This window comes from Phascolarctos cinereus, unplaced genomic scaffold (genome assembly GCF_003287225.1).
Source record: "Phascolarctos cinereus isolate Bilbo 61053 unplaced genomic scaffold, phaCin_HiC Scaffold_7;HRSCAF=346, whole genome shotgun sequence".
NCBI lineage: Eukaryota > Metazoa > Chordata > Mammalia > Diprotodontia > Phascolarctidae > Phascolarctos > Phascolarctos cinereus.
Window position 1 is genome coordinate 168,790,573 of NW_027556180.1, and position 25,881 is coordinate 168,816,453.

A 25,881-nucleotide genomic window follows, 5' to 3' on the forward strand; every position below is an offset into this window, starting at 1 on the left:
ACTAAAATCCAATAGGTAAATCTCTAGGTTAGTCAGAATTTTAAGGGTAACTGGATTATATATCTGTCCTTCTCAGCTCTTTAAAGTATACGTTCCTAGAAGATAGGAGACATATCTTGTAAGTTCTATAAAACATATTGCACAACATGCCAAATCTTAGATCATCCCATTATTTTGATATTTCAATATAGAGGGACTTACAAAATCCTTTTATCCTTGGCTTGGAGACTACCAATGAGCAGGGAAGATTTCAGAAAAATGTTACTTGGTTTCAGTCATCTCAATCCCTTCAAGGGTTGTTTTGTTTTTGTGAGTAGATTGTTCAGTGGAATAGGGAATAATAATAATAATAACAAAAACAACCACCAGTACCACAACAATTATAACAATAACAGACTTTATATAACTCTTTAAAGTTGTCTAGTTCTTTATATGTTATCTCATTTTAGCCTTATGATAACCCCATGACATAAGAAGCTTAAATAATGTATAACTACATAATATATGTTATATATTATAGCACAATTATATTATATACCAATATTATTATGTCATATAGCTAATAGAGGAATGAACGGTGGGACTGGATCTATGATTTTATTGGCTTGCGATACTCCTGTCTAGGAAACTCCCTCTACTGATGCGGATTGTCCCTTCTCTTCAATTTATGGTCTTAGAGAGCTGATAGGGGTATTGAGAAGTTAAGGGACTTGCCCAAGACCACACAGCCAATGTGTATCAGAAGTAGAACTTGACTCTGACTCTAAGGCAAGCTCTCTATCCACTGTATCACATTGCCTCTGTCACCACTTGACAGCTGAGGAAACTGAGACTCAGACACATTAAGTGATCAGACAGAAGATAAATGTCAATAGGATTTGAACCGAGGTCTTTCTGTCTCCAAGTTGAGCATTCTATCTACTATGCTATAATGAAATCAATGTTGGTCTCAATGGATCAATGAGGTCCATTCAGCTTTGTTTCACAGGTACAGATAGGTGGTGTTAGTAATTCCAGCTGAGCAATTCACAGATACACACCATTGGGCCCAATGTGAAGAGGGAGAAATATGACTATGTCAGTACAACTCATCACTGCTAGGGGGGAACAGCTCAAGCAGGAATGCACTCATTTGCTTGTATCATCTTTCTGCCCCTATTTGTAAAATCAATAATGCCCAGTAACATGAAGGCACAAACACTTTCCTCTCATTTTTATATTCATGTCTATGTCCACATGTACTCTGATTTGCTATTTTAGCAAGAAAGGAGCTCAAAGGGTCTCTATAGGGTCCATGCCAATTAAATAATTATGTAATGATAGGTACAGTACCCAGCACACTGTGGGTGCTTTAATTAATAAGCAGACCCTGAAATAGTAATCAAAGCCAATCTCCCTTCTAAAATCCCTAAATGCTTAATGCACAGTCAACAAATGAGCCTTCAGCCCTGCCGTGAAACTGGGACTGGGCTGTACCTGCCTCCTGGATCACTTAATTGAGGCTCAGGGAGTAGAATGATTTCGCCAAATGAGGCAAAGCAGTTGATGCACAGTAGGAAAGAGAAGCTCGGCGAGGAGTACACCTTAGATGGTCTGCCTGCCAAGACCCTCACACCATTAGGTTACCCTTTCTGAAAAAGAGCACCACTAGCTCTCATCACAGCACCTACTTCTGAATCCCTTCTCTCAGACCCTTTGCCCTTCCCTACCTTCTTCTTCTGCCCAGCAGGTGACTTTCAAGGGCTGAAAATAAGGTGACAATCTCCCTAGTATGCTACTTCCCTAAAGAGTGGATGGAATGAATTGCATCACTTTAAGCGTGTCAGATAAACAGTTTTTTTGTCCTCTGATATGTACATACATACATACAGTTGATGGATTTTTTTTTCCAGATCAGTTAATACATTAATTAACAATTAGAAGCCAAATACACACTGGATTTTTCAATAAGCAGGCCAAATTAGTGCATCAAAGATCTGTATACTTTAATATATTTTAACAGAAATATGTTTTCAAGAAGATGTAGCTGCCTGAACTTTATAACAAAGCACATATAAGGGAGTTAATGTGGAAATGGGGAGGATGAAAACTTAGAAATAAGAAAGGGGAGCAGGAACGTTTAAGTGGTATGTATTGCCGAGGGCAGCCCTTTTCTACTGAACTAATGAAAGATGGGGCAGTTGGGTGGCAAGGTGGATAGAGCACAGTCCTGGAGTCAGGAAGACTCATCTCCTAAGTTCAAATCTAGCCTCAGACACTTACTAGCTGTGCGACCTTTGGGCAAGTCACTCAACCCTATTTGCCTCAGTTTCCTCATCTCTAAAATGAGCTGGAGAAGGAAACAGCAAACCACTTCAGTATCTTTGCCAAGAAATCCCCAAACAGGATCACAAACTGTTGACTGAAAAATGACTAAACAACAACAATGACAAATATGTCCTTTGTGGCTGTTTGTATGTGCATACATCTCACATAATGCCTACATTTTACATAAAGTCCATTATCAATTAACTAACATCGATAGATGGTACATAAGCACATGTATTCTTTCTTGCTCTCTATTTCTGTTGTACACAAATCCCACACATACCATACATTTCTGTCTCTTTTGTTAATATATATTTTTTGAGTTAAAGAGTAAATTTCAAAAATTCTGTAAGGCAATAAAAAAAGTCCAGGATTTGGAGCCAGAGGATTTGGCTCTTACTTGTATGATAGTAGGTAAATTCCGACTTGTCTGGGTCCTGCTTCCTTGTCTCTATAATGAAATTGGATGGTTCTTAACCTTTTTGTGTCCTAGATACCTCTGGCAAACCTATAAACCTCTTCTCAGAATAATATTTTTAAATGCATAAAATACACAAAATATTACAAAGCAAACAAATTATATTAAAATACAATTATTGGAATATTTTTAAAAACTCACAAGCTCCAGATTAAACATTTTTGGATTAGATCATCTCCACGATCCCTTCCGATTTCAAATCCTGTGAAGTAAGCTGAAATAGAAGAGCTCAAGGGACTGAGGAATCCAATTCAGTATCTAAGTGGAGTAGCGTAAATGGAATAAGGAGGAGGTGGTTGGTACATCTTGTGGTAACATACAAATACCCGTGGCATAAATGTTTCTGATCTTTCATCACAGAGGATACTAAAAGGAGACTTTCAGTTAGTTAATGGTTACACAAGTTCTATTGTGGCTGGAATATTAAGACTGCCTGAATCTTTTGGAAGGTTGCCCCAATTCTCTATTGCCAGTAGAGACCTAGTCTTAGCAGGCCAAAGAAAAAATCAGGAGGGTTTGGGTAACATTTATGGTTAAACGTCAGGAGACAGAAATGAGCCAAGTTCCTCTTTTAATCTCCTTCTAGATACATACCAGCCCAATCCAGCCTCCTCTCGTGGGGAATCACTACAGCTGTGCCCTGTCACCCTCAGTGCAGTCAAAGCAAAAGAGATATTTATCTTGCTAAAGTGGCCAGTACTCTGGGGACATTTTTTCTTTTCATTTTGGCCATAAAGGGGTAAAAGCAGAAAAGAAGCAATTTTTTTAAAGCACACAACACTACATTAATCCCTAATAGGTAATACTAAATACAACAAAGGACTAAAAATGGGTTGTAGAATAAAGAAAAGGAAATGCAATTAAGAGAGAGGAGACCTCAAGATCAGTAGTAGCCAGCTTTTTCTCCTCTCTCATCTCACGCAGAGACACTGGCTAAGTTTTAGGGCCATCCTTATGTGTCTTTATCCCAATTGTTTTGTCTGATAAGGGTGATTTTCTCCATCTGTGCAGTCCATATTAGATCATTCAGCCATTAGGAATAGGAGGGGACTTGGGCAGATCCCCATTGTCTGAGCTGCACTCCTTTGTCCACTGAGGAAATTAATGACCACCTGTACACGGGAGATGAAATCAAAGTACTCTCTGCCAGCCCCAATACACCAAGCTCATGTGTTCAGGGGGTTGGTTCCAGAATCCCACCTAGGGGCAGGACCAATTTCAGGCCAAGAGTGTCTGAGTTTCTAAGCAGCCTGATTGGTTGGTATGTGTATGCAGACAGGGCCAGCAGCTGCTATCCTGACTTAGTCCAGCTTTACCCAATTATTCAAGATCCCAGTAAATAATATCCATTTAGTCTCCTGCCCTGAAAAACAGCAACAACTCCAAACACAAAAAGTGAAAATAAAAACCAAAGGACCCCAGACACAAAAAGCTGGCAGTGAAGTTCACAGGATTTCAGATATTATCTCAGTCACAGTCGGACAGTTTGGTGGTTAAATCAGATTCCTACTTCTGCCTAAACCCTGCCCCAGGGGAACAGGCTGAGCAGTTTAACTCTTTGCACCCATAGCCTCCTGGGTATGTCCATTGGCTCTACTTAGGATCATTGATTATTCTCCCCTCCTCCCCAGCATTTGGGGGGAGTGGCCATGAGTCATAACTGCTTGACGGCACTATGCACTAGAAGTAAAATAATAGCTAGCGTTTATATAGCACTCTAAAGTTTGCAAAATGCTTCACTTTGGGAGGGAGGGAGGTGCTATTGTTATCCCCATTTTATAGACGAGGAAATTGAAGCAGGCAGAGGTTAAGCGATTTGCCCAGGGTCACATAGCTAGTGTTTGAGGCAGGATTTGAACTCAGGTCTTCCTGACTCCAGGTCCAGGGCTCTATCTCCTGCACTATCTATCTTTCTATAAAAGACAGAAGGATATTGCTAGACCTAGCCATATCCTATAATTTGCAATTGCACAAAATCAACTGGGTAAATGTAACTACTGAATCCTATTTTTCACTATGAAAACCTTCATGTTTATTGGGAGGGGAGGTAAAAGTAGAGGGAGGCAAAGGAAGTACCAAAGGAAGAGGGTGGGGCAATGTCTTAGTGGTTAATTCTTCCATATTGATAAATTTAGTGATAATTTTTACCTTTCACCACGTTAGGAAGGGTTACTTCTCAATGCTAAATATGGAATGGCGACAACAGAATTGTCTTTGAGTGGTGTTAAGGGCACATTTAGTTCATTTAGTCCCCTGATAGTCAGAAGAACAATTTTAACGATTAAACGCTCGATATCTAGGTTTGTCTAGGATGTGGGGCATCTTCAATCCAAAGTAAGAATCACCTAGTGGAGTAAAAGGTTAAGTGTGTAGGGCATGGAAAGATGAGTAAATCAGTGTGTGGTTAGGGTAGGAGGAGGTGGCGAGTCGGGAGAAAGAATGGGATATATGACAAGGAAGAAAAGTCAGCAGCAATATCAATGATGGTTAGAGGTGACTACACTGTAAATAATTATTTGTTGTTGGTTTATTATTTGCCACACTATTAATAAATAACCTAACCAATAATCTCACCATTTATTTAAGCCTATGAAATCAGGGAGTTTAAGATATATAGAGAGAAATGAGCAAAAGCTTATTTTTTAAAATTTTATGTATTTTTAAGGCAATTTGGGGTTAAGTGACTTGCCCAGGGTCACACAGCTAGTAAGTGGCAAGTGTTTGGTCTGAGGCCAGATTTGACCTCAGGTCTTCCTGACTTCAGGGCCAGTGCTCTATCCACTGTGCCACCTAGCTGCCCCAGAAAAAGCATATTAACAAAAAAAGTTTCTCCAGTTTGTTTAACAAATGTTGTATAATAAATTAGAACAGGAGCTTAGAGATAATAGATTAATTAGAGAAACATTGTAATTTTAAGGAAATTTCCAAGTATACCCTTTGATTGGCTTATAACCTGCATTAAGAGAATTAAAAAGAGAATGAATCAATAGCAATAAAAGATGGGCTTATTATAATACATATGCTATTTGTGAAGGATATGTACTCCTAAGTCCTTCAATTCAGTGAGGTTATTAATTTTTTAAATATAAATCACATGAAGTAAATAACTGATAACCAGAATTTATATGGGGTCCTAGGGCTTACAAAACACTTTAAATACATATTTTTTCATTTGATCCTCACAACAACCACGTGAAGTAGATGCTATTATTAGCCCGATTTTACAGATGAGGAAACTGAGTCATATAGAAAGAAATTGAATGAGGCAGGGTTCCAACTCAGGCCTTCCTTATTCCAAGTCCAACATGTTGTGCCAACTCTCTATCAGCAATGTGAGAGATAATGGAGATCAAACTAAGTCTTTAAAGAAAAGAGGAAGCAGTAGGCCTTCAAGCAATCAGTAAACAAGCTGTTAGATGTGTATTGTTAAGCAAATGTTTAAAAGAATCTGAAGAAGTGAATGACTAGAGGAAGAGCAACTCATTGCAGTGTTACTCTACCCTATGTGGCAATTATCAATTGACCCATGAAGTAGTGTGATCTTCGTGACTTAGAATACTGGCGATATTCTGTTTCTGGAATTACTAAGAAGTGCCCTAGTGTCATAAGGATTTATCTGCCTCCATTGGGGAGGTCATCCAACTAGTGAAGATGAAATGGTTGCGTTCTGGTAGCAAAGGAGACTGGGATGGGGGGGAAGAAATAGTTTATCTTTAAGATTCTGAAGGTCCCATGAACTCCTCAAACCTAAAAATAATTTGAAATAAATAATTTTACTTACATCTACAATAGCAGTTTGTTCCAAATTTCAGTCAGTTTGATATGAATTGAGTGAAAAAGGAGTTTGGTTGGAATAGTCATTTTTTTAGAAAGTAGAAGATTTTGTTCCATATTTATTGCACATGGTAGGTGTTTCATTAATGATAACTGACTGACTGAAGATTAACTTAAAAAAAATCTGTCAATTGATTTACCTCAATTCACCTTAAGGTCAGTGAATGTAGCCACAAACAAACAATGATTGTTGCTAAGTCTCTCCATTAGTTTCTATTTCACTTAGATGTATACTCGATGCTTGTCACCCTCTTTCAGGTTAGATCAAAGTGGCTTGGTGGTTTAAAAAAAGAAAACAAATTGGAGGTGCGTTTATACCTGGCTGCTAATGCCATCATATTGGTATCTGGTAAAATTATTCTTTCCAGGCCATTGTTTCATGAATGGATGTCCAGCGATTCTTCATCACTACTCCTGCCACATTGGCGGAAGGAGAGTCACACACGTCCCACAGTCCCCAGGCTGGAAGTCTGCAACAGTAAGTGAGGTGGAACTGATTGGACTCATGTGCCTCCATATCTGTGACCACAGTCTGCCCAGCAAAGGCCAAAATGGAGCTCAGAGAAGCCGTTCTGACCTATTGAATTCAGGGCATGGAAATGACCCAAGTCTGGGTCACTGGCCTTGGGCACAGAAGATCCAAGTATCTCTCTTCTGGTTACACGAGTTGACTTATCTTCTCTTCCCATGTGCTACACTACTAGGCTCGCTGCCCACCACTGGGTTCCTGCCAAAGAGATAAAATGTTAAATTAAACATGGATTGCCCAAGCTGTCAAGGTCTCCAGATAGTCAGTTGCTGTTAACATGCCTGCCAATTAAGATGCAGTGCCTCTGGGTGGCTGAGAGGAAGAAAGAAGAAATGGTAAAAATTAAAATGAAGAAAAAGCAAACTAAAAGTGCACATGGGACAAACTCTCCACCCAATAGCCTTCACTTGATCAAATAGACTGTTCAGTGAATAACAATAACGACAAAGATGATAAATGATGCTTAAAAATAAAATTACGGCTATATAGTAACTATACAAGTCAAAGGCCCATATATTGAGAAAATTTAGGATAAACCTAAAAGGAAATCTTAAGTTTTTTAGGGTATTGCCAAAATATGAGGAGTATGGGAAGAGTTGATGAAAACATTAGCATGTAGGTCAATATGTTAAATTTCCCTGCATAGCTATACTATTATTTTAAACAATAATTTCATAAGGACACTTCGTTTGCCTTCAGGCACCGTCACAGAGCTCTTAAGAAATGATAGACACTGACTAGCTCCATAACCCTGGGAAAGTCATGTAACCTCTTTTATTCAACAAGTATTGAACACCTACTGTATGCAAGATGCTGTACTAGATCCTGGGCATATAGAAACAAAAATTAAAAAAAAAACAACCCTGTCTTCAAGGAGCTTACTTTCAAATTAAAAGTGTTTGTGTTGTTGTTGGGCATATTGAATTGTGTATGTGATTTTATTAATTAAAGAAAACTCTTACTGTGGAAACACCCTCTACCAGACTTCAGCTGGTCTGCCTGATCCACTGAGAGGTTAAGTTACTTGCTTTGTTCACATAGTCAATTTGAACTCAGGTCTTCCTAATTCTAAGGCAATTCGATGATACAGTGAAAAGAGCCCTGGACCTAAAGTCAGGAAAATGTGAGTTCAATTCTGGCTTCAAACACTTATTAGGTGGTGCAGTGGATAGAGCACCAGCCCTGAAATCAGGATGGACCTGAGTTCAAATCCTGCCTCAGAACAAACACTTGACACTTACTAGATGTATGACCCTGGGCAAGTCACTTAACCCCAATTGCATAAAGAAAATTTTTTTAAAAAACTTATTAGTTGAGTGACCTTGGGCAAGTCACAACTTTTGTTTGTCTCAGTTTCCTGAAATGCAAAATGGGGATAATAATAGCATGTACCTTGAAGAGTCATTGTGAGAATTAAATGAGATAGCATTTGTAAAGTGCCTGGCACATAACAGGTGCTATATAAATGCTTATTTTTTTTTTGTGAGACAATCGGGTTTAAGTGACTTGCTCAGGGTCACAGAGCTAGTAAGTGTCATGTATCTGAGGGCAGATTTGAACTCAGATCCTTTTGACTCCAAGGCTAAAGCTTATCCACTATACCACCTAGCTGCCCCTATAAATGCTTATTTTCTTCTTCTAAGGCCAACTCTTTATCCAATGTGCATTACTGACTCTCATTTGTAAAATGGGGATTATAACAGGATCCTACCCTGCAGGATAGTTTTGATACTCAAACAAGGTGTTTTATATATATATATATATATACATACATATATATACATACATATATATACACACACACACATATGTATATGTATATACACACACACATTGTTTTGCATACATCAAAATGCTGTATAAATGTCAGCTACTATTTTTATCATAGGAAAATAGTTCTCTTTTTGTTCAATGGAATTCAGAAACAAATAGTTCTGAGACAAGTAGTTATCCTATTATTCTTTTATATTTAACATTCTGTAAACTTTGCATAGGTGGATAAAATACCTGCTTTTTGTAGTTTAACGAAAGTATTAAGATACAAGCTCATCTTCTCTTGGCTTGTTGAAAGCATCCTTTGCAAAACTCTAGGAGCAGACAGGATGATTAGAATGATATGTACCTTATCATATTCCCACATAATTTTGATATCTTCTGCAAGGTTAATCTATATGTAAAAGTTTTTCATTCAATGTTTTTTGGAGATTATGAATACTTAGTATTTGAATCTTTTTTGAAAAGCATTGTTCTAAAGTTTTTATGGACCTATGTACTATCTTGGAGATTGCGGAAAACAGTTGGACCTGTCATGACTCTCATTTTCTAGTATCATTTATTTGTTGAGTTTTCCAGGTTATTCTGATGTCTGTTTTTTGTAGTAAGGGACATTATTATCTGTCATTCCATAAAAGATGCTGAGCTTCTGATGTATAGTTATATCTATCAAGTCACATCTTATTCAGTAGTATTCAGTAGGCATTGAATTTTTACAACCTGCTCTGATGTTATTTAGTTTTTAATATTTCCTTTAATAATCTGCATTGGTCACCAATTCCAAGCTCCTTAAGAAAAACCCCTCTCTAATATCTGGTGTCAGCAGTCTGGTCCAGAATGGCCTTCACAAAACCTTTCATTTCCTTAAACAAATTCACATAACCCAGTTGTTCATTTTATGCCTCTTAGCTGAGCTTGCGTAAATGAAATTTTGATGCTGTTCTTGGCCATTTTATAGTCCTATCCAGAGGTAAATAGTTTTTGACAAATCCAGTGGTGGGTATCTACTATCAGTATAATTAATATTACTCAGTAAAGTGGCATCAGATTCTTCTAAAGGCAACCAAGTTTTTTTTCTTAATCTGTTTATCATTTGTTACAAGAACGTCTGTCAATTTTTTTCCTTTTCAGGCAAGAAGTATTAATGTCTCTATAGCTACCTTCAAGTAATGGGTACAGTGTTTCCCTAATATTCTACAGATTTTTCTTAGGATACTTTGTTAAAGTTAAAACTTGTTATGATTCTTTTATAGTTCCCAAAGTATACATTAAGATTGTTATTACACAGGAGTTTATTGATCTAATGTCTTCTTTCCATTGAGCTCTGATTTCAGGGTACTAGTTTCTATCTACAGCTTTCCCCTAGATAGCTTTATCCCTGATGTGTCTTGCCTGGAAGAGATCAGGATATTTGTAACTATTGGCTACATGCATTGGTTCAATTTGACCTACGAATTTATATTCAAAGCCTTTAGTTTCTATCTTCCCTCGGATTATACTAAGAATTTTGCACTTATAAAATCCAAATAACATTTTTATGTCATTGCAGAAAGATTTCACAAGATGAAGGAGCTATAGGATTTATTTTTCAATGGAGTCATGTAGCTTGATGTTACCCATTTGCATCAACTTGTTAATAAGATACTTTGATTTGCTGCCTTCTCTCATTTGGAAGCCATATATAACTCTATTCAGGATAGGTAATAATAGATGTAAAGGTAGACAGAACCATAACCAGCTTATACTCTATCCCTGAAAAACAAGTCAAATTTGACATCAATTCTCTCTGATATTATTTTATTGGTGACAGGTTTTAAAGCAGAGAATTGTTTTCCACATTATTCAGTGTATTTACATGAATAAGTCACGAGTTTGGAATGGAGTCAAAGACTTTCTGATGATCAATAAAAGTGTTATTAATATTCCCAAACATTTGGAAAGCTTATTCAAAAAATATAGAACTGGAAAGTTATTCTTTTCTCCTCTGCCCCCAGAACTTTAGGGCACATTATTTTCACTCTTCAGCCATTTATACATACTTTCAAGTGTTTATAGGTTAGTTGTTTTACTTTTTGTTTTTAGTGATAACAGCTGTGAATGCATTTGTACAAAGTACATAAACATATAAATAGCCTGGATTTGGAGGGGTCGCTAGTTTTGTCATTTTTTTTTGTAGTAGGTATACTGTGCCTTCTGTTAAGAAGGATGATATTATGTTTACATCTGAGAGGAAGCTGCTGAAGCACTATGCTATGTAAGTCATGACCCTCTGTGAAGGCTTGAGTTAATAATTAGGGATCTTAACCAGCCCCAATATTTTTCAGTTTTGCATAGAAGCTAGAGTCTCAGTTACTTTCCTTGACTACACTGTTTCGTTATTCAGCATATCAACAGCACAGAGGCTGGCTGTTTCTTCTTTGATACAACTCGGTTGTTATTGTGTTGGACTTCTTGGGGCCGTATAAGTAACTGAAATTATTCTCCAGAATGGTTGGACCAGGTCACTATTCCACCAAAAATTCACAAATGTACCTACCTGCTTTTTCCTCATCCCCTCTGGCATTTGTCATTTCTGATAGCTATGAAGTGGTATCTCAAAGTTGTTTTAATTTGCCTTTCTCTAATCAATAATGACAAAGAACTTTTTTTTTCGTGTCTGAAAAATAGCTTTGATTACTTCTTCTGAAAACTGCCTGTTCATATCCTTTGACTGTTTATCAGTTGGGAATGGCTCTTAATTTTAGAAATTTGACTCAGTTCTGTATCAGTACATATTTGAGAAATGAGGCCTTTATCAGAGAAACCTGCTGTAATTTTATCTTCTATTTCTTTTATTTTTATTTTTTTTAATTTTTTCCCATATGCTTTTGAGTTGAAAATTTTTCTTCCTTTTTCTCCCCCCACCCTCCCCAAGATGGCGCACAATCTGACATAGGCTTTACATTTACATACCCATTAAACATATTTTCACATTAGTGAAGTTGTAAGTAAAAAATTAAAACCAATAGAAGGAACCATCAGAAAGATGAAACAAAACTCAACAGAAGGTAAAAATAAGTGAGAGCGATTTGACTTCCATAGTTCTTTCTTTGGATGTGGACAGCATTTTCCATCCCGAGGTCTCTGGAGATGTCTTAGATCCTCATAATACTGAGAAGGGTTCAGTTTAACATTCTTAGTCATTGCATAACGTGGTTGTTATTGTGTACTAAGTCCTCTTGGTTCTGCTCACTTCACTCAGCATCAGACCATATAAGTCTTCCCAGGTTTTTCTGAAGTCAGCGTGTTCATCATTTCTTATAGCACAATAGTATTCCATTACATTCATATACCACAACTTTCTCAGCCATTCCCCAATTGATGGGCATCCTCTCAATTTATCTTCTATTTCTTCATTGTCTGTGGTACCTTTTAGCAAAATGTACTTTCCCTGATTATTTCTTTTAATTGGGTCTATTTTTGCTCTTTCCAGCTTTCTTATACCATATCCCCCTCCACATACACTGTAATGCAAGAACATTGGCCTCTCACAAGTGGCATTCCATCTCTCAACTCCAGGCATTTTCATTGATTGTTACCCATACTTAGACCCCTCTCCCTCCTCACCTCTGGTTCCTGACCTTCCTGGCTTCCTTTAAGTCCTAGCTAACATCCCACCTTCTGCAAGAATAAGCCTTTCCTTAATTCTGCTTACTGCTAGTGCCTTCCCTATTGATCTCCTAACTATATCTTGTCTGCGCATAGTTGTTTTCATGTTTTCTCTCCCATTAAGAACAGAGACTGGTTTTTGCCTCTTTTGTATCCCCAGACCTTAACACTGTGGCTGGCACATAGTAGGTTCTTAATAAATGTTTGTTTACTAACTACTATAAAATAACATCTCTGACAACCGCTCTTGAGAAGGCATGGGATGGTAAGGATATGTATGAGTCGTCTTCTAAGATGAGAATTGAGGTATAGAGTAACTGAAGAATGTTTTAGGTGCAGTGCTTTTTAGGAAAGTCCCTTAACTCTTAGGTTAGTACTATGGGAAATTATCACTAGGTTCAGTGCTAGTCCTTAACTGAACCATTGGGTAAGGGCATTGTAGTGGCTAGACACAAACTCTGGAAGGCATTCTGTTCCTTCCAGAGTTCTTTTTACTTCATTCTCCTTGTAGCTCACCCCTGCCTCTTTCTCTAGGTCTCTTGTTAGCAGAGGAGCTCACATTGTATTTTACTAGAAAAATTGAAGTTATCCATCAGGACCTCTCACTTCTCCCTACTTCATATACCATTCCCATCATCCCCTACTCTCTCCTTCTGTGTTCCAGACTTAGAGGAAGAGATAGATGTTCTTTCTGTTGCCCCTAACCTGTGTCCTTGATGCCATTCTTCCAATCTTATCTAGGAACCCCTTTCAGTCATCCCCTCTCTTTTCATAATTTCCAATCTCTATTTTTTACCTGCTAACTTCTTCCCTGTTTCAGTCAATTCATTTTGTAATATTGGAGTCATGTTTGAATCTTCACCCTCCTTCATGCCAACAAAATCAATAGGCACATTTAAAAAAAAATACAGCTCTCCTATCCATCCACTTCTCTCCACTTATGCAATCAGCATCCTAGTTCAGCCTTTGATCACAGTTACTTTGACTATAGCAATAGCTTTCTAATTGTTCTCCCTATATCCTTTCCCTTTTCCATCTTGTCCTCCAAATACCTGCCAAAGTGATACCCTATGAGAGAGGCCTGACTATATTTCTCTCCAGCTTAAGAATTAATTAAGCAGCATGTATTTAAGCTCCTCTTATCTGCCAGGCATGGGGCTTGGCATTGAAGATACAATTACAAAAAAATGAAACAATCCTTACTCTCAAGGAGGTCATATTTTAATGAGAGAAACTTCTATTGCCTTTAGATTAAAACAGGACCATAGATCTAGAAGAGACCTCAAAAGGCATCTAGTCCAACCTTAACATCTTCAGCTGAGGAAACTGAGATTCAGGAGTTGAAGTGACCTATGCAAGGTCACATAGAAAAAGCCAGAGTTAAAATATGAATCCAGGTCATTTGATATCAGGACCAATGCTCCTTATATTGTACATCACAGACTCCTTACCTGCTCCTTTGGTATTTAAAGCTCTTCACTCTTCGCAGGCTGAATGCACATTACTCTCTTTCACACTTTCTGTGTTCCAGACAGAGTGGCCTATTTGCTGTTCCATATGCATCAACTGACCTGCTGTATCTACTCTTTTCCATAGACTGTTTCCCTGTCAGTTAGAATGCATTTCACCTCAACTCGGCTTAAAATTCTTAGTTTCATTGAGAGTACAGTTCAGGTGCTATCTCCTACAGATCTCCTACGGAAAGCATTTCCTGCCCCCCCAAAAAGGGAGTTAGTTTCCTCTTTCTACATAAACTACCTTGTAATTACTCCACACACGCATATGTATATATGTATGCAGGCGCACATACATATATATACAAACACACACTATATATGTATGTATGTAGGTAGGTATGTAGGTAGGTAGGTATGTAACAGTAAACATGTTGTTTCCCTTCAGTAAACTATAATCTCCTTGAGGGCAAGGACTTCTTTTTGTGTCATTTTATCCCTAGTACCTAGATCAGTGCCTAGCACATACCAGGAAATCAATAAATGCTTGTTGAATTTAATTCAATTGAATTTCCAGAGAAATTCAAGTAGACAGATGTGTATGTATTTGGCCTTTTAAAGCTGCAGAGGCTTCCAAAAACAAAATAAAACAAACAAACAAACAAAAACAAATCCAAACACTAAAAAGAAAAAAACAAAGAACTTCCCCCTGGGAAACTCAGGTGAGCTTTTTGAAAGTAATTGACACTTTCTCCAGTCTCAATAGGGACCCTCCAGCAAATTCTAAAGCTAACCAAGAAGCTAAGAGCTTCCTTTAGCCAAGAGCTCAATTATTCAGATGGTAGCGATGGTGTCCTGAGATGGCTCTTCAATGCCACAGTGGATCCAAAATCTCACTTGTGTATTGAGGGGGAAATCCTTTCCTCCCATATCCGCCTGTGGAAAGCGATGGCTCCTCATGGGGTGGAGAATTCATTCACTACCAAGAGAAAGAATCCTCTTGGCTTGCAGGCCACTTTTGTCTACTTCCCCTCCTCCCCATGTATACACCCCCTCCCCCAAAGATACAAAAGCACTCACTCCAAATGTGCCTGCACCACCCCAGGTTGGTTAAACACATTAGGCTGTGGGGGAGGGAAAATAACACTTGGTCCAGTGCTTTCTTTATAACAGAAATGACTGAGTGAGGAGGGGGCAGCCACCACACCCTGCAATATAGTGTCATGGTGATATCTGACACAGCCCTCCTCACTCGGAGCAGACCTGAAAGGACTTTCTCTTAAATAACCAATGTGTCACAAGTTCAGTCGTCATTGAAATGTTAAGACATGTCTCCATAGGCAAAGCAAAACAGAAGTTTGAGACAATTTTCTGAACAAGCCGTGAAAAATCTTTTCTTTCTCTGAACTTTTGTTTCTTGTGGATTATATATGTCCCCTGGTTTGGAGGTCAGGGTGGGTCTGAGGGTGGAAGTAGAAATCCAAGGATTTCTTTAGTTGAATATGTAACAACCACAACAATATCTATATAGTATCTTAAGATTTGCTAAGTGATTTACATAAGTTATCTCATCTGACCCTCACAACAACTCTGGAAAACAGGTGCTATTATTATCTCTATTTTACAGATGAGGAAACCGAGGCACAGAAATATTAAGCGACTTGCCCAGAGTTACACAGCTAGTAAATTTCTGAGGCAGTATTTGAACTCAGGTCTTCCTGATTTCAAGTCTTATTCTCTAGCCATTGAGTTACATAGCTATAGAAATATCTAGCAATGTAGAAAGAAATTCACAGTAGCAACAATAGGCTGGCTGAAAAGATAATTATCTTAAAGAGAAAGTCAAATTCTTGGAGCTAATCCGTGGGGCATTTCTTCCTAGTAAACATGAAATATAACTATAAACATGAAACCTGAAGGATAGAACAATGAAATGGCTCACAGGATCATGGGAATAGAGCCAAAAAAGATCTTAGTAGTCATCTTGTCCAACCCCCTCATTTTTCAGATGAGTAACCTGATTGTAAATGACTTGCCCAAGGTCACACATCTAGGAAGCAGCAAAAGGGGACTTGAATCCAAGTCTTCTGAATGTAAATCCAACATGCTTTTCATTACACTGAGTTCCACGATCATACGATTTCATTAATAAGAAGTCAGGCATCAGAAAAGCAACTAGTAATCTTTATACCTGGGATAAATTTATGTGAGTAGGGTTGGAGGTTTATGTGGTAGGCTGTAGAGGGTCGTCTTTCTCAGTCAGTTGTAGGGAAGTGGGCAGCCCATCTCTCAGATCCATCACCCCTGATCCCTTCATTTCTGGGAGGAGGCAAAGGTGGGGGAGATAGCAAATGTGGAGAGACTGACCATAGAGAAATGAGGGACACCATGGGAATGACAAGTTCAGATCTAGACAAGGTAGAAGGATGGTCATACCACATGGTATAGGATTTTAAAGAAGGGGAAGCATGCTGCACCCCTCCGCTCATGTGGGTACCTCATTGTTGTGCCCTACTTTCAGCTTAGGGCAGGGAGGTAGCACCATGGATAAAGCACTGGGCCTGAAGTCAATAAGACTCATCTTCCTGAGTTCAAATCCAGCCTGAGACACTTACTAGCTGTACGACCTTGGGCAAGTCCTAATCTGTAAAATGAGCTGGAGAAGGAGATGGCAAATCATTCCAGTATCTTTGCCAAGAAAACCCCAAATGGGGTCACAACTAAACAACAACAAATTTCACCTTTGAAACGGATAGATCCAAATGGTTATTTCTCAACTGGTTGCTTTGTCCTTCTATACTTACAGAAACATTCAACTGGACATCAGTCAAGCTCTCATTGTTCTTTATGGGGTAAGAAAAGATACTGACCAATTCTCTTTAAAAAGAACAGTACATTGTGAGAAACAGATCTTGTCTAAGAATAAAACATTTTTTTTCTCAATCACAGATATATATGTGTCCACTATGATCCAAATTCCTTATATATGGAGAAGTCTTGATCAGGAAAAAAAAATCATAAAATTAACTTTCAAGCACATTGAATAGAGCAGTGTCCTGGAGAGTAACTGGCATGACATCACAAAGATTAAGTCCTGTCAAACAAATTTAATTTTCTATGACAGGGAGACAGCCCTGTTAGATCAAGAGGAAGCACGAGATGCAATCTATTTCCACTTTAATAAGGCTTTCAATTCTTCTTTTTTTTTTTTTAACACAACATGCTCATTAATGGACTGGAGAGATGCTTTCAGTGTACCACTGGCTGGAAGGCCGTATTCAGAGAAAAGTTATTAATGGTGTTGGTGTGCTTTACAAGGAGGTGAATCTTGGGTTCAGTGTTATTTAAACTATATTTTATTTTGGGGGGACCCAATCTATTATTTCACTGATTTAGGTAACTCTCAGTGAGGAAAATCCTTCAAAAAATGCAGGTGAGGACAATAAGAGGTTAAGTGACTTACCCTGGGTCACATAGCCAGTATATATTAGAGGTAGGACTCAAATCCAGGTCTCTCTGACTCAGAGATTATTTCCCTATCCACCATACCACCCTGCCTCTCAAAGATATATGCTGGCTATATCTATCAATAAGAGGGACACCCAGGTGGCACCATTGTGCATAGAGTGTGCTAAGACTGGAGTCAGGAAGACCCATCTTCATGAATTCAAATATGGACTCAGACGCTTACTAACTGTGTCATTTCAACCTGTTTGCCTCAGCTTCCTCATCTGTAAAATGAGCTGGAGAAGGAAATGGCAAACCACTCCAGTATCTTTGCCAAGGAAACCCCAATTGGAGTCATGAAGAGTCTGAAATTACTGAACACCAACATCAATAAAATTATTTTAATAGATGATTCCAAATAACCACAGAGTTTGCCATTTGTGTGATCTTGGGGCACAATCTTTCTGGATTTCAGGTTTTATATTTAAAGCCTTTCACAACCTGCTCCCCTTCCTGCTTTTCCAGTCTTGTTACACTAAAACTCGCTCTCTGATTGACATCATTGTAGCTTATTTGCTGTTCTTCACATATAACACTTCATTTCCTGACTCCCTGCATTTGCAAAGACTGTCCCTCACCCTCCATTCCTGGAATGCTCTCTTTCCCTGCCTCTAATTCTTAGGTTCCCTTACTTCCTTCACAAAAGGAAAATCCTAAATGTTGAGGTTGCTATGGGAAAATAGGTACACTAATTCACTGTTTGTAGAACTGTGAATTGATCCAAGCATTCTGGAAAGCAATTTTGAGCTACATCTTAAAAGCTACTAAACTGTAACTCAGCAGTACTGCTACTTATTTTCTGCCCCAAAGATGGCCAAAGAAAGACAAAAGGACCCCTACATACAAAAATATTTATAGCAGCTCAATTTGTTGTTGGCAAAGAATTGGAAACTGAGAAGGTTCCAATCAATTGTAAATGGCTGAACAAGTTTGGTGTATGAATGTGATTCAATACTATTGTACTGTAAGAAATGATGAAGAGGGGCAAGTAGGTGGCATAGTAGATAAAGCACTGGCCCTGGAGTCAGGAAGATCTGAGTTCAAATATAACTTCAGCCACTTTACTAGCTGTGTCACCCTGGGCTAGTTACTTAATCCCAATTACCACCCTCCCCCAAAAGAAATGATAAAGAGGATAGTTTCAGAAAAACCTAAGACGTTCTATGTGAACTAGTGCAAAGTAAAGTGAACAGAACCAAAACAATAATTTACATAGCAACAGCAATATTGTAAAAATAATTAACTTTGAAAGACTTAGGAACTCTGATCAACTCAATGACCAACCCTGAGTTCCAAAGGACTCATGATAAAACATGCTATCTACCTCCAGATGGAGAGCTGATGGACTCAGAGTGCAAATTGAAGCATATTTTTCTTTTCTTTTGAATCTTGCTAATATGACTATCGCATGACTATGTATATTTGTAATGGATTTTTTTTTTGTTTTCTCAATGTGTAGAGGAGAGGAAGGGAGAGAATTCAGAAATGAAAATAAAATAAAACTGATTTTTTTTAAAGGCTCAGCTTAAATCATACCTTCTGCAGGAGAATTTTTCTGATATTCTCCCACCTTCCTCTATTAGTCCCTTCTGAGATTACTTTCTATTTATACTGTATATATCTGTGTGTATGTGTATACATATATAGAGAGATGATAGACAGACAGACAGATAGATAGAAAGAGGGATAGAAATCTTGTATGTATTTAGTCATTTGAATGTTGCCCCTCTCATTAGAATGTGAGTTCCTTGAGAACTGAGACTATCTCTACTTCCATATTTGTATTTGAAGCATTTAATATAATACTTGGCATGTAGAAAATTGTTAATACATCTTCTACTAGTTATAGGACTGTGGACAAATTACTTAACTTTTTCTTTCTTAGTTTCCTCACTTGTAAAATGGATAGATGATAATAGTACTTATCTCATAGGGTTATTCTGAGGATCAAACGAGATGATTTATTTGCAGTGTTTTGCAAATCTTAAAGTGGTCTATAAAGCTAACTATTATTATTATTCATTCATTCATCAATGTGAGGAATACTTTCTTATTTCTTGAAAGTGAAGAGTGGAATAGATCAATGAGGGAATGTATATGGAGACTCCTTCTTTGAAATCTTTCAAAATAGGACAGATTCTCATTATGTGATCTGGTTTTAAGTGGGATTCTACCTAATGCTATCTGCAGGTAGAGCAAATCAGGGCGGCCCCCTGCCAGGCTTTGACATCACAAAGTCAAATCATGTGTAGCCCTTTGCAATCTGACTGCATCAAGGGAAAGGACAAGATGGGGAGCAGCCAAGGTGAGAGCAGTTGTCTCTCAAGCTAAGGGCATGAACTCTGTGAAAGGAGGCTGAAAATGCTTGCAGGGTGGGAAGAGGAAGCAAAGAAATGCATTCCGAAAGTGGCTTCTGGGAGAGAGGAACAGACTGGGATGTAGTGTGGGTGGGCCCCCCCTCTGACCATTACTTGCAGCATTTCCCTAAAAAAGATTCCATCCACACCACAATGCTCCAGGGGCAACCAGAGCCTACAACTATGGTCCATGCTTCTTACACAGTCTGAGACCCACAGAACATGTCTGCAAATAATCTAGAAAAATGAATTAGAAACACTTGGGGGTTGAGGAGGACAGAGAGGTCTATTAGATTGTATGTTCTACCTGCCCCTTCAGGGCTTGAACTGAGCCCTGTGGATCCTTTTTTAGAGGTGCTCTAGGTTGGTCAGATAAATTGGACATGTGTGTGTGTGTGTGTGTGTGTGTGTGTGTATTAGCACCTAGGTGGCATAGTGAATAGTGCTAGACTTGGAGTCAGGAAGACCTGAATTCAAATGTAGCCTTAGATACTAGCTATGTGACCTTGGGCAAGGCACATAACTCTGACTCTGTTTCTGTGACTCAGACTCAGACTCTCTCACTCTTACCTGACTCAGTTTCTTCATCTGTAAAATGGGGGTAATAATAACACCTAGCTTTCAGAGTTGTTGTAAGGATAAATTTGGATTATATTTTTACAAAAAGAATACTAGCACTTTTGTATATTGTTATATCAGCCACATGACTCTGGGTTAAATCACTTAACTTTTGTTAGCCTCAATTTCCTCATTACTAGAATATAGTCTCCTTGAGTGCAGAGGCTGTGGTTTTGCCTTTCTTTGTATCTCCAGTGCCTACCACAGTGCCTGGTTTGTCATCAAATTATCATTTGACTCATGGGAAGTGCTTAAAAAATACTTGTTCATGATAATGATCATATAAATATATGAATATGAACTGCTATGATGTTATAGAGGGAGAATGTGCCTAGATTAATCATCTGTAAAAGTCAGACTATTAAAGGAGGAGAGATATATCTGTAGTTAGTTTTGGTTTCAGGAAACTGCATTTATGGGGGGGAAAGTTCAGTCAGTAATCATAGGCAATAACAAACTCATCCCACTACTGTCCAACCCCCAGTGAAATTAATTTACTTGTGGATTTGACTGCAATTCTTTGGCCAAGGATTAGAGAAGTCATGGTAGTGTGGGATGACTAGGAATGCCATTTTCTGGTGGTTCTATGAGATTAGTGGATTATATGAAAAAAAGGAACTAACCCAGTATATGTCAAAAGAAAAAAAATGACCTTGGACTAACAATAATAAGATATAGTTACATAAAAATTTAATGTCTACACAGGTAATTAATCTAGTCAAAGCTGTGTGCCTATGTACATGTATAAATGTACATACATATCCATAAAAATGCATAGACACAGACACACAGCTTTGTAAGTATACATACACATACGTACACAGACACACAAATACACATATATGCCCATTCGAATGCAAGATCCTTGAAGATAAGGATTGTTTCATTCTTTGTATTTGTACCCCTAACACCTAGTGCAATGCCCAGAACCAGTTGATCATTCTTCCTATTGACCCTGTGAGGTAGATAGTATGAGTATTACCCCTATTTACAGATGAAAAGAACTGAGGCTCAAAAGACTTGCCCACTAGTTATTATTAGAGCTAGGACTCAAGCCCAAATTGGAACTTCAGACTCCAAGTCCAATGAACCTTGGAATGTTGCTGTGGAGTGAGCCACACTGCATCAGATCTAGCTATTCAACATTGGAGTACTCGAATGCAAAAGAGCAGAACAACCATTGAAAACAACCCAACAGAAATGCAAACTTGTGTCTCTCCCCTTAGCCTAGTCACTTGTACATATGAAGTGCTTAATAAATGTTCATTCATTCTTTCATTCATTTATTACGCTGTACCACTCATCGGCCAGCCTGTGAACATTATGGATGTGCCTCAGAAATCTACACATTAAGTATAACTTGGAAAAACATCAACAGTTAGCTACTGTGAGCAACGTCCTCAGTGCAGCCTAAATAAAATACACATTTCTTTGCATCTTCGCCACTGCCCTAGCATCACTATTTGGGAAAAATAAACCTTTCTGGACCCTGCTGCAACTCTGCTTCTACATGTAACTTAGGGGCTGGGGGCAGCCTTAGGGAGTATAGGCAATTCATTCTAGTTTCTTAAAACCAGCAGGAGGTGCACAAGCTTTCCATCAAGATTTTTTTTTTTTTAACAAGAGATTATCCCACTTGAAGATGAATCAAGAAGAATCAGAGCAGGTTCCTGCAGATGCATACAGATAGATAGATAGATAGATAGATAGATAGATAGATAGATAGATAGATAGATAGATAGACAGACAGATAGATAGACAGATGGATCTACACACACCCACACATATATATTCTATATATGTATATATCGTGTGTGTGTGTGTGTGTGTGTGTGTGTGTGCGCGCGCGTGTGCGTATGTATAAGTCCCCACAAAAATGAAACCACCACAACATTTGGATTATGATGTGGGCTAGGTTGATTTTAATTCACTTTTCCAGGCTTTCAGGCACTATAGAGATGAAATATCTTGCCTCTTTTCCATTCCCACTCTTGCTAATAGGATTAGTAGGTGGGTGCTCTCTCCAGATCTGAAGAAAAGCTGTGGCATGCTATTTTTCCTGTGCATATGTTAGGAGGTGAAAGTACCTCCAATAAATTCCATATTCAGAAAGACTCTAGAACTTCTTAAAAGTGCCCAAGAAACTAGAAAAAGGTACATGTCAAACATAGTATTGGAGTTTCTTCCTCCTCCCCCCTTTTCCCTTCCTTGAGAAAATGGCTTTTAAAATAGTTAACCAGTTAATTGGCTTTTATTCTTATTTTGCCGATGGGGGAGGGGAGGAACTAATGGGGAAACACAAACCTAAATTTCAGCCATTCTTTCTGGCTATTCTCTCCTCTCTCCTCTCTCTCTCTCTCTCTCTCTCTCTCTCTCTCTCTCTCTCTCTCTCTCTCTCTCTCTCTCTTTCATTTCTGTACCAGGAAATTCTTGGGGGACAGGGGGGAAAGAGTCTCAGTAACACTCCCTCATTCCTGCTTCTTTGAAATTCTTTTCAATATACACCACCCTTTTTTGCCACAACTTACTTCTTCCATTTCCAGAAAAAAAAATTTTTTTTCTTTTCTTCCCTTCCTCCTTTCCCCATCCTTTTCCCTTTGGCTCTTTCCTCTTCCCCCTCCACTCTGCTTTCTCAGTGATCCAGATTCTCAGAAGTAAGTCAGATCCATTACTCCATAGTCTTCCTTTCACTGACTATGTAGTGACTATGATTTCCACCCCCCCACACACAACCAACCACACATGTTCCTCATCTCTGAAAGAGGGAGAGAGAGAGAGAGAGAGAGAGAGAGAGAGAGAGAGAGAGAGAGAGAGAGAGAGAGAGAGATTAATACAAACATTCATTACAGTCTTTATTATTTGGGCATAGAAAACAAATGGGAATCAGGCAATCTTTCCTGTTGTGGTAGTAATGACAGAAATGTCAATAAACTGAAATATTTACTGAGGAATTGCTTGAGATTTTATAGCTCAATCAAATAAAACACACACATATGTGCATGTATATGTACGTATGTATATATACATGTGTATATGTATATACATATGAGAGGAGTTTCATTCCTCCTGGTACCACTACATTTCAATTTTTAACTTCATGGTAGATTTTCCACAATAACTAGTCTTCATTTTGTGGTTTGTTAACCCCTTCCTAGAGGCGAAGCTAAAGTTTAAAGTATCACAACTCCCGATGTTTTCAAAGACACATTCTTTCCTAGCCCCCATGCACCCACTGCTTACCTAATGTCACTCAGCCCCCACCCCCACCCCCACCCCCGCTTACATGCATATTCAATGGACCATATGCTTGATCTCAAATATCTTCAGGCATTATAGCCTCTATTCACCCAGTGTTGCTTGTGCACTGAGAGAGAGAGAGAGAGAGTTTTTGAAAGCGCATTCAAGGCGTTTCTGAGGAAGAAATCCCAGTACCCAAGTGATCTGTGTGGACCAGAATGGGGTCTACTTTAAATCTAGTACACACATTTCAGCAGAAAACCACACATGAGCATTAAGAAATTCTCTCATTCTTTTCCCATAAAGGAGTGGGACAGAGATCTCATGAGGGATTTCAGCAGGAGCTTACAGACATAAAACCTACCCGCTTCTTAGGATCCAAAGGGAGCCCAAAGAAAGGGGTTTGCAGGTTGACAAGGCAGCCCAAAGCCAGCCTACACCCATGACAAAGACAGCGGCAACTCCAAAGCTGCCACACCAACTGCTGCCAGAGTCTGCCACACAGCCAGATGCTGCTGCTGGAAATTCCCCTCGAACAGGGTGGCATATGGGGTCTGGAGAGTGTGAGGGGGACTGGGGCAAGCTGTCAGGGGGTGGGGGCGGGGTGGGGAGAGGAGGACATCCGCCACCAGTCTGCCTTTTGACTCCTTTTCTCTACCATTGACACAAGACTGAAAATTTGGTTGACTTGCAGAAAGCACTGGGGAAAAAATGCCCACCTTGGGAAGGATACACCTTTGCCTTGACCAATCAATTAGTGGAATGGCCCCCAAAGCTACAGAGCTCTCCAGGTTCTTGTTTTGGCAATTTATCATTCTTATTGTTATTGAGGTTATTATTACTGCTTGATTGTCAGAACGATTTTTTTTAAGCTAAAACATGTTATCAGTTCAGTCCAATCTCATTCGATTACAAAACAAAACATGTATTAAGTGCCTACTGTGCACCAGGCACTGGGGAAACAGATGAAAAAATGCCCCAGTTCCTGAATTCAAGGAAGCTAATAATTGAAAACAGAAATAACACTGGAATATGAATCTAGAATCCCAGTTATTGTAAAGTTTTTTTTAAATTAACAAGTATTAATTTTTTCTCTCTCCCATTTCCATCTTCTCCCACTGTTAAAAAATAATGAAACCCTTGTAACATATGATGAATAATTGTACAAAACAAATTTTCATGTTGGCTGTATCTAATTCTATTTATTTAGTCTATTATTTCTCTGTCAGGAGGAAGGTAGCATTCATCATCGGTCCTATGGAATCATGGTAGATCATTGCTTTCATCAGGATTCTTGTTAAATTTGTTGATTTTTTAAAAAATGTCAATGTTATATGATATATAATAATACTAGATTTTTCTTAAACTGTCCCGGGTTGTTTTTTTGTGTCAAATAATATTTCATTACATTCATATACCATAACTTGTTCAGTTCCCCAGATAATGGGTACTTTCTTAATTTCTAGTTCTTTGACACTACCAAAAAAGAGGTTGTTATAAATGTTTTTGTACTTATAGGACCTTTTCCCTACCTCTTTGATTTCTTTGGGATATAGGCCCAATAGAGGTATCACCTGGTCAAAGGTACAGTTTAGTAACTTTTGGAGCATAATTTCCAATTGCTTTCCAGAATGGCTGGAAATGACTAACTTATCCCTTCACTAACACTACATTATCATGCCTGTTTTCTTGCAGCCCCACCAACATTTGCCATTTTCCTTTTCTGTCAGTTTCAGAACCAACGATTCTATCCCTGATTCTGCTGCTGAGGTGTGATCTTGAGCAAGTTACTTAACCATTTAAGACCTTAATTTCCTCTTCTGTAAAGTCCTTGTTGCTATTCCCCTCTGGTACAATGTGTCACTCAGAACCTAAAGATTTAAACAAACAATCCATTTACTAAAAAATTTTGATACATTAATTAATTAATACCTTAATACATTAATACTATTAATTTTAATAGACAGAAGCAGTTCCCAAAGTAATTAAAAGCAGTTCAAGAAGATAAAAACAGATAAAAGTACTGACAAAAAAATTAAAAGTAGTTGCTATGGAGTTTTCCTAAAGTTTCTGAAACTCTCTGTCAAAGTCCTAAAAACTGTCAAAGGGCTCATAGGTTGGTTTTAGAACAATCTGTCT